Consider the following 9,471-nt stretch of genomic DNA (forward strand, 5'->3'; position numbering starts at 1 on the left):
GTATAGTAATATATTTATATAATAAAATAGTAATACTAATACTATTATAAATACCTTATATATTATTATAAAGGAAAATAAATAATATATATAATTAAATAAGAATATATTAGTAGCTAGACTAGACCTTATTAAGGAACTAATTCTATTAGGCTTTATTACTCTTATAAAGAATAAGTACCTAGAACTTATTATCTTTAATATTCCTATATTACTATTATCTTTTCTATTACTTTCTCTATTATTATATCCTATATCTTTACTAGATTTATATACTAGTATAGCTCTAGAAATAAATAATATACTTTTATTACTACTACTACTATAATTATATTTAAATAATCTCTAATTCCCTTTAATTATAAGACTTATTAGGAAAGTTATTAAGATTTATACTAAAAAGTAAAAATATAATAGATTTAATAATAATTTTAATTATAAACTTACTATTTTCCTTAATATTTACTAATATATAAAGCTTTTATAAAAGGTACTAATACGAGCTTTTTCTATTATACTAAAGAAACTAGCTTAAGACTATTTCTATAGTAACTAGCTCTCTTAATATATATATATAAAAAGGCTTATATTAATATTTATAGCTTTTTTAAAAGCTCTAGATTCGAATATCGGAATTTAGACAAGTGAAATACTACTATACTAGCTTCTATAATAGCTAAATTTCCGGAAAAAATAATATTTAAAACTATTTAATTACTAATTAATAAATTATATTAATTATAATATGGTTTTATATCTAATTTGCAAAATACTAAATTTCTTTATAATAAAATTATTACTTCTTACTAAGGCTTCCGAATATATAGATATATAATCTTAGACTTTCTTATAAATCTCGGCTAGCTTATTAATAAGCTCTAGTTATCTATTATTATATATAAGAGCAAATAATAAGCTAATTTCGAAACTTTCTTTATTAATTAATAATACTATTCTTAAAATTCTCTAAGCTATTATTTCTCCGGAAATTATTAATATGAACCTAGTTATAACTTTAGAACCTGTAATAATTACTTTAAGTCCTATAATTATAATAATTATATCCCGAAGTCATATTTTATATATAAGAAACCCAAATACTACTTATAGAAGTATATACTAGAGAAATAAGAGACTAAGAAGACTTAATTTAAATATAGAAATATCTATTAGTTTAGATCCCGAAATACCCGTAACTTTAATAAATACTTTAGTAATACTTATATATAATATATTACTAAAGCTAAAAGTAAAGAAAGTAATAAGAATAATAAGAATAAACTAGTAAATAATACTTTTAAGGCTTTATTAATAGAAATAAATAAAGAAAAGAAATATTATTTAGATTCCTATTTTATTTTAGTTAAGAGCTTTTTAGCTACTCTTACTACTTCTGCTTTACTAATAATTATAGCTAATATTCTTATAAATAACCTTATTTTTCTTTCTCTTATATACTAGATAATAAGTAAAAACTATATCTTAAAATCTATTAAATTCTTAATAAAAGATATTTAGACTTTTATAATTAATAATATATTAAGATATAATACTTACTATTTTTACGGAATTATAATTAATACTAGAGCTTCTAAATATTTAATTACTAGTTCTAACTAATTCCAAGCTTTCTAGTAAACTAATAATAATATTTAACTTAATAAAACTATTAAAGATCAAGTTAATATCTAGTTTAGTATTAGATCTATATCTTTTATTAGATCTATAATAGTAAATATATTAATTAGGTAAGTATAATTCTATATTATATTTTTAAAAACTTTATTTTTACTTAGCTTAGCTAATATAAATAAGCTAGGAATCTATTTTAATAACCTCTTTAATTATTTTATTATTTTTACTAGAAAATATATACTTATAATATAATATTTCGGATATTCTTTCCTGCTTTAGAATATTATATTATAAGGCTTTATTTCCGAATTCTTTATTTATAATTCTTACTTTCTTATAAAAGTTAAATTATAATATTTATATTATTATTTTAGTTATTTATTTATTAGTAAGCTCCAAAATATACTAGAATAAGCAGGCTATAATATTAATATAGAAGCCCTTAAATACCTTATAAAGTATTATAAGTAATACTAGAAATATAACTAATTACTCGAATAATTCAAGTTTAATCTAAAAAATAATATTAGCTTTAATTATTCTATTATTATTAATATTTTCTATATTTCTAATAAGCCTATACTTTATATTATTAATAAAAGCACTTAATATTAAGTTAGCTAATAGCTCTAGAATATTAGTATAATATATATCTGAGATATATTTAAGTAATACTAGATTAATAACTATTTAGGTTCTCCTAATTAAATTATAGTAAATACTAGAAAGTAATTTACTAATAAAGAATTTGCTTAGTTTATAAATACTATAGGAACTAAGGTTAAGATTATTTCTATAGAAGCTTATAATTTTATCGGAATTATAGAATACTATTATAACTTAATCTAATATACTTATCTTATTATTATAACTAAAATTAATAGAATTAATAAGAATACTATATTCCAAATAGCTTTTAAGGCTATTAATAACTTTATGAGACCTAATAATATTATTCTAACTCTTTTAGTTTATAGTATTTTATCTTAAATAACTAAATATAATATCCTATTACTTGTTATATTATAGTAATTAGTAGTATTTAAGAAAATAATAATAGAAATTCAGAATCTTTAAGCTAGATATTAAATTATAAATACTTTAAATACTCGAAATAATTCTAGTACTACTAATATTTATAAACTATTTCTAAATTCGAATATTCTTATTTAATATAAAGGAAATACTAGTTAATCTAGTAATTAGGATAGATTATATAAACTAGTAGCTATTAATAAAAAGAACTATATATTAGCTTTATTATATAATAATATTACTTTCTATTTAATCTTTATAAAGCCCTTTTATATAGGAGATATTAAGGTTATTATTAATAGCCCTAAACCTGAACTTATTCCCGAACCTAATAATAAGACTAAAGATAATACGAGTATAATTTCTCTTACTATTTTACTAAAGTATAATAAAGGACACTTTTATGAAACCCCGGATATTATAGTATTTCTATAAGATAATAAACTATACGAGAATTCCTATTAAATTAAAGTTACTAGTTTTCTAAAAAAAAAGTATATTTGAGATTATTTCTAGATCTCAGGTATTAAAGGAAATATGTATTTTTAACTCCCGGTTTATTAATAAGATTAAGAATAAGGATATAGAAAAAAAGCTTAAGAAATTAAGATTAGTTATTTAAGCCTATAATAATAATAAGAAATATATAGTATATAATATATATAGGGTCGCATATAACTTAAGAATATATAATAAATCTCGGATATTATAGGTATTAATTAGGGAGATTAGTAGCCCTTTAATATTATAACTAATTACTATTTATATTATAGGTATTAGGCTTATAAATTATTAATTATATATATGTTATTAAGGCCTCCTACTTAGAGGGGGCTTCTCTGGACCTTATAAGAGAAATAGAGATTAGTTCTATACTAAATTTAATACTATAATTTCATAATATATTAATTTATTTTATTATCTTATTACCTACTAATAAATATCTTATAAGCTAATCTTTTTATCCTTAAAGAAGATAGTTTAATAAGTAATTATATCTCGAAATCTATAAAATATATAATTTCTTACTAGAGCTATTTCTATAGAGGAAGTTAAATAGATTAACCCTAATACGGGTAATAATAAAGGCTTATCTAATACTTTTAATAGGGCTTCTCAGGAGCTTCCGAGAGCTAGTAATAATAATATAAATAATTCCGGTAATAATTAAAATATCGAGATTAATACCCAAGTTATTATTACTTAAGCTATAAAATAGGGCTTATATATTAAAGTCAAAGTGCTCTAATAAAAGCAAGAATTAGTAAATATAATTAACTAATATATCCTATAATTAGAGTAATATAAAAGTATTCTTAGGAATATCTTATAATTTATTATATCTTATAAAAACTCTATTTATAAGTTTACTTTATTTTCCTTAGTAATTCCTACTAGGGAACTTCCTAAATTGGGATTAGAACTCACTTTCTTTTCTAATATAATAAGCTTTAAAAGTAATCTTAATACTATTTATTAGGAGCTACTATATAATATTCTAAAGGTATATTTAGACTAAAAGAAGCTTTTTAAAATCCGGATATCTAACTTATATTATAGAAAGTTTCTTAAGAAATAGAGAATATTTATATTTTCCTAGAAAGTAGTTTTTAGGACCTAACCTTAGACTTATAATAAATACTTTTCTAGAATTAACTTTATTATAAATACCTTTAGGAATAAATCTTATAATATTTAAAAGACTATAATAAAGTAAAGCCTATTATTATATAAGGTCTATTAGAAGTAATTTAAGGCCTACTTAGTTAATATATTCTAAGTATCTTAAACCTATTAATAAGATATCTTTAAGAAGCTCCGAGATCTTTATTAGAAGAATAGTAAGATAATTACCGAGTTATATACTCGGATAATTAGTCTCGAAATTAACTAGGACTTATACCCTAAGAGAAACCGGGTCCGGATTCTTAATACTACTTTATCTAACTATAAGACTTACTAGATATTTATATTTATTTTTTTAGGAAATAAGGTAGTATTTATTTCTGAGTAGCTTAAGAAAGCTTAGAAAGCAGAATATATTACTTATCCTAAATTAAGGAAAGTAAAAACAAAAAAGTCTAGTAAGAGTAATTTTACTTCTAAGAACTCTAACTTAGTAAATTCTAATTTATAAGACTATTAAAAAAGGAAAGATAAGTTCCGAAAATTATATAAGAAATTCTTAGATAATATTTTAGTTCTTTTAAGGCCTTAATAAAATACTAGTTCTATTTTAGATATAATTTATTAAACTTATAAATAAAAAAAGTATTTCTTAGGAAATATAAAGTATTTCAAGTATACTAAATAGGCTTAATAAAACCCTAATAAGGCCAAAATCATAAAAGAATTAAGATATTTATAAAAGTAAGTTAATATTATTATTATAGAAAAACGCTTTAGAGAAGACTTTCCTAAGAAATAAAGAAAAAAAAAGGCTAAATCTTAAATATTAATAATTTTGGCTATAATAAAAAAAGCATATTACTTTATATAATTATTTAAGTAAGATTAATATAGCTAGAAATAGATATCTCGGAGATATATAATAAACTTAATAATACCGGATTAGACTATAATTTCTATAATAATAATTAGGTTTAAAGCTAGGGCTTTATTACCTTAGCTAAATATAACTAAGAATTTATAACCTTTTATAAAAACAAATTTAAGATCTATTAAGCCTATAATCTTAAGATATTTATTATAAATAATTATAGTAAAATATATTCTTTTAAGCTCTAGTTTTATAAGTATAAAAATATTAGCTGCTCTTATAGCTTATTTTTTTATAGATTTTACAAAGAAATACTTTTAAAAGAAACAGTCACCGAATACGCTTTTAAGAATGCCCATTTCTGGTAAACACTGGGGCGCCATAGCGAATCAGCAGAAGACACAAACGGCCGCCTACACCTATATTAACGAAACTACATAGATATATATATTTTATATACTAATAATATTAAGATCCTAACATATGTAAAGAATTCTACGTAAGGAGTTTAACTAGTATTCTAAACTAGGTATCTTAAGTCTCTATTTTTAACTACAAAGGCAACAGAGATAATACATTCATTCTAGATACATAGCGCTTCTATATATTTAACTAATTCAGTTACTAGGTTCTTAACATTTTACTTATACTAGTCTCTAGCTAAGTACTAAATAGAGTTTTTAATATAGCCAAATTAATACTTTGCCGGAAAAGGGCCCCCTTTAAAAAGTACTTTATTTATTCCGAATATAAATATAAAAACTTCGTTAAAGGTTTTTTAATTCCTAAAGTAAAGCTTTAGAAGCCTTCCCTAATCTTGTATATTAAATACTACGTTATTAAGTTATAAATAGCTGTATCTAGTCTTATATAAGACTTTATAATAATTACTTAGACGACTAACTAGAAATATTATATTTAAAAAAAAAAAAAAAAAAAAAAAAATTTGTTATTATTAAAATAGCCAGGACTAAAATTATTTATTAATATTTAAGTATTTATCTTAGATTAGCTAAATCTTCTATTATAGGTTTACTTTATTATTAATTTTAGTACATTATAGGTTAATAAATCTTTTAAAAGAAAATAGAAAGAGCCCAGAAATCCGGGTATCATAAGAATAAATAAATAAAAGTAGCAAAGCTTTTATTAATAATACCTAATTCTAATCTATTTTAATTTTTCTAAGAAAAATTCGTATTAAAACTAATATATTAAAATTTGTAATTACTAGTACTATTTTATAATAAGTTAATTTCTAGTAATATTCTAGTTCCGGAAACTCTCTAAAGCAAAATATAACTATAATACCCTATAATAAAAAACTACTTATAATTATTAAAGCCTTTAAGTATTAATACTATTACCTTAAAAAGTCTAGGTTTATAATTAAGGTTATTATAAACTATAATAATCTCTAATATTTTATAGAAATAAAGTATCTAGAAAGCTATTAAATATATTAGGTAATATATCTTATAATATATAATTTTAATATTATTTATTATAGAGGTACCTTAAACCTAGTAAATGAACCTAGTAAAAGATCTAATTATAAAAAAGGTTCTATTAATATAACTTGGCTTCTAATTTTTTAAAATAAGTTAAAAAAAGCTTTTATAATTATAATTTAGAGATTCTTATAAATATTTAAAGAGTTTCCTTTTTAGAATAAGTATTATTTAATACTTGCTATATTTATAGTAATTAAGGAGAAATATTTATTATAAAACAAATAAATAGATTATCTTATAAATTCCTTAATTATAAAATTAGTTAAGAAATAAGATATAGGAAAATGCCTTAAAGGCTTTACTACTATAACTAAGATAATAGGAATATCTATAATTATATTACTTAATAGAACTAAAGGCTTTTTAGTTCCTCGAGTTTTTAAATTAGATAGTTATAAATATCTAATTTCCTATATATAAATATATACGGCTACTAAAAGAGCTATAGTACTAGCTCCTTTATCTAAATTCCTTCTAAATATTATCTAGGTAACTTAAAGAAATAATTCTTAATATTAGAATATTATAAAATAGAGATTTAGTAAGAAAAATATTAAGAAAAAAGAAATCTAGAAAAATAATTCGAGCCTATTTAGGTATTATTCTAAAATTATTATACCTAATAATACTACTTTATATTAAGAAGTTATAAAGCTTTATTATAATAATCTAATAATAGGATACTATAGAATAAAGAAAACTTTCGAGCTTTTTAGAAAATCTTAATATTAGGAAAATATAAAAAAAGATATTTATAATTATTATTAAGAATATAATATTTACTAGAGAATTAAAGTAAAAAGGTATTTACTATATAGTTTATTTAGTAGTTTATTATAGCCTAAAAGATCCTAGAATAAGATCTTTATAAATTTTATTATAGATTTATTATTATATAAGAACCTAGTAAGAAATTCTAATTTTAATATAATTTTTATAATTATTAACTAGTATTCTAAAATAGTAAAGTATATTATATATTATAAGACTATTAACTTTCTGGAGCTTACTAAAATTATATAAGAATATGTTTTCTTAATTTTTGGCTCTTCTAATAGAATTATTTCTAATTAAGAAATAGTATTTATTAGCTAGTTCTAGTTTACTTTCTATTTCTATTTAATATATAAATAGTATTTAAGTATAGCTTATTATTCTTAAATAAATAATTAGATAGAAAAATAGAACTAGGCCTTAAAATATTATCTAAAATACTATTATAATACTTAAAAGAATAACTAGTTTAAGAAATTATCTTTTATAGAATTTATATATAATAACTTAAAATATTAGGTTTTATAAAATATATTTTTTTATATATATTATAAATACTATTTTTAATTTTTATAAAATCCTGAGAATAAGATTATAAAAGAAATATTAGCTATATATAAGAGATTAGAAATCCTTAAAATAAAGCAGAAAAAGCTCGAGAATTTATAGTATTATATATAAAATAATCAGGAAATTTACTATAATAAATACTAGTTAGCTAAATACTATTCTAAAAAAGCCTAGATAATATTATTAATAAGAAATATTAAACTTAAGGCAAAGAAGCTTAAGCTAAAATTTATAAATTTATTTAGGATTCTTAAATATATTAGTAATTTAGTATATAAGTTAGAATTACTAAATATATATAATTATTTATATTTAACTTTCTATATTTTCTTTCTTAAAAAATATATAATAAAAAAGAATTAGAAGCTATACTTATATTTTTTTAGAGAACTTCCGAAATTAGTAAATAATAATAAAGAATAAAAATAAGAAATAGAAGCTATTATTAATTACTAATAAGATAATAGAAGTAAGAAGTAATAATATTTAATTAAATAAAAAGCCTAATCTAAAAATTATAATATCTAGTTACTTGCTTTCTCTAATTTTAAAAATTCTAAGAAATTTCTAAAATTATATAATTAAAACTATAATTTAAAATCCGAAATTATTTTCTAATAATTTCTTAAGATTAAAAAGAATTCTAAACTACTAAGAAAAAGGCTATTTAAAAGAAAGAAAAAATCTAGATAGCTAAGAAAAGGTCTAGAATAATAATAGAAATATTCTTTTTCTAGGTTTTTTTATTTATAAAGGTTTTTTAGAATTTTATTAAGGCTTATAAAAATTATATTTAAATTATTAGAAAAAGATTTAGAATTAAGAAAGATTTATTATAAGTAAACTAGCTATAGATATCTCAAATAAATAAATTCTAATTCTTATAAATTCCTAATTCCTAAAGCAAGAATACTAAATACTAGCCCTATTTAGGACTTAGTAAAGAATTAGCTAATACTTTCCGGAATCCGCTTATTTCTTAATAAAATATAATTATATTATAATAATATTAGTATTAAGAATATTAAGAGAAATAAGTAAGAAATTTATAATAATTATATATATTTTATAAGAAAAGCCTAAATTTCTAAAATCAGGTCCTAAATAGCTAAAAATATTATAATTATTAATATTTAAAATACTAGTAATAAACTTATTTTAGTAATCTTAGTAATAAGATTAGTAAAAAATTTAAATGTGTATCAACTAGAAAAATAATATTTATAGGAAAATTATTAAGAAATTAGTAAAGGAGCATAGTATAATTAGAAAAACTTATTTTTAGCAATACTAATGCAGTAAGAAATATTATAATTGTACATATTAAGAGAAAAAAAGAATTCCTAGAATACTATAATATATGCTCATCTTTCTATCGGACTACCTGTCTTTAAAAACCTAATTAATAATATTATTCTTATTAGTATAATACTATTTAGAATA

The sequence above is a fragment of the Hyaloscypha bicolor genome (assembly GCF_002865645.1).
Source record: "Hyaloscypha bicolor E unplaced genomic scaffold K444scaffold_118, whole genome shotgun sequence".
Classification (NCBI taxonomy): domain Eukaryota; kingdom Fungi; phylum Ascomycota; class Leotiomycetes; order Helotiales; family Hyaloscyphaceae; genus Hyaloscypha; species Hyaloscypha bicolor.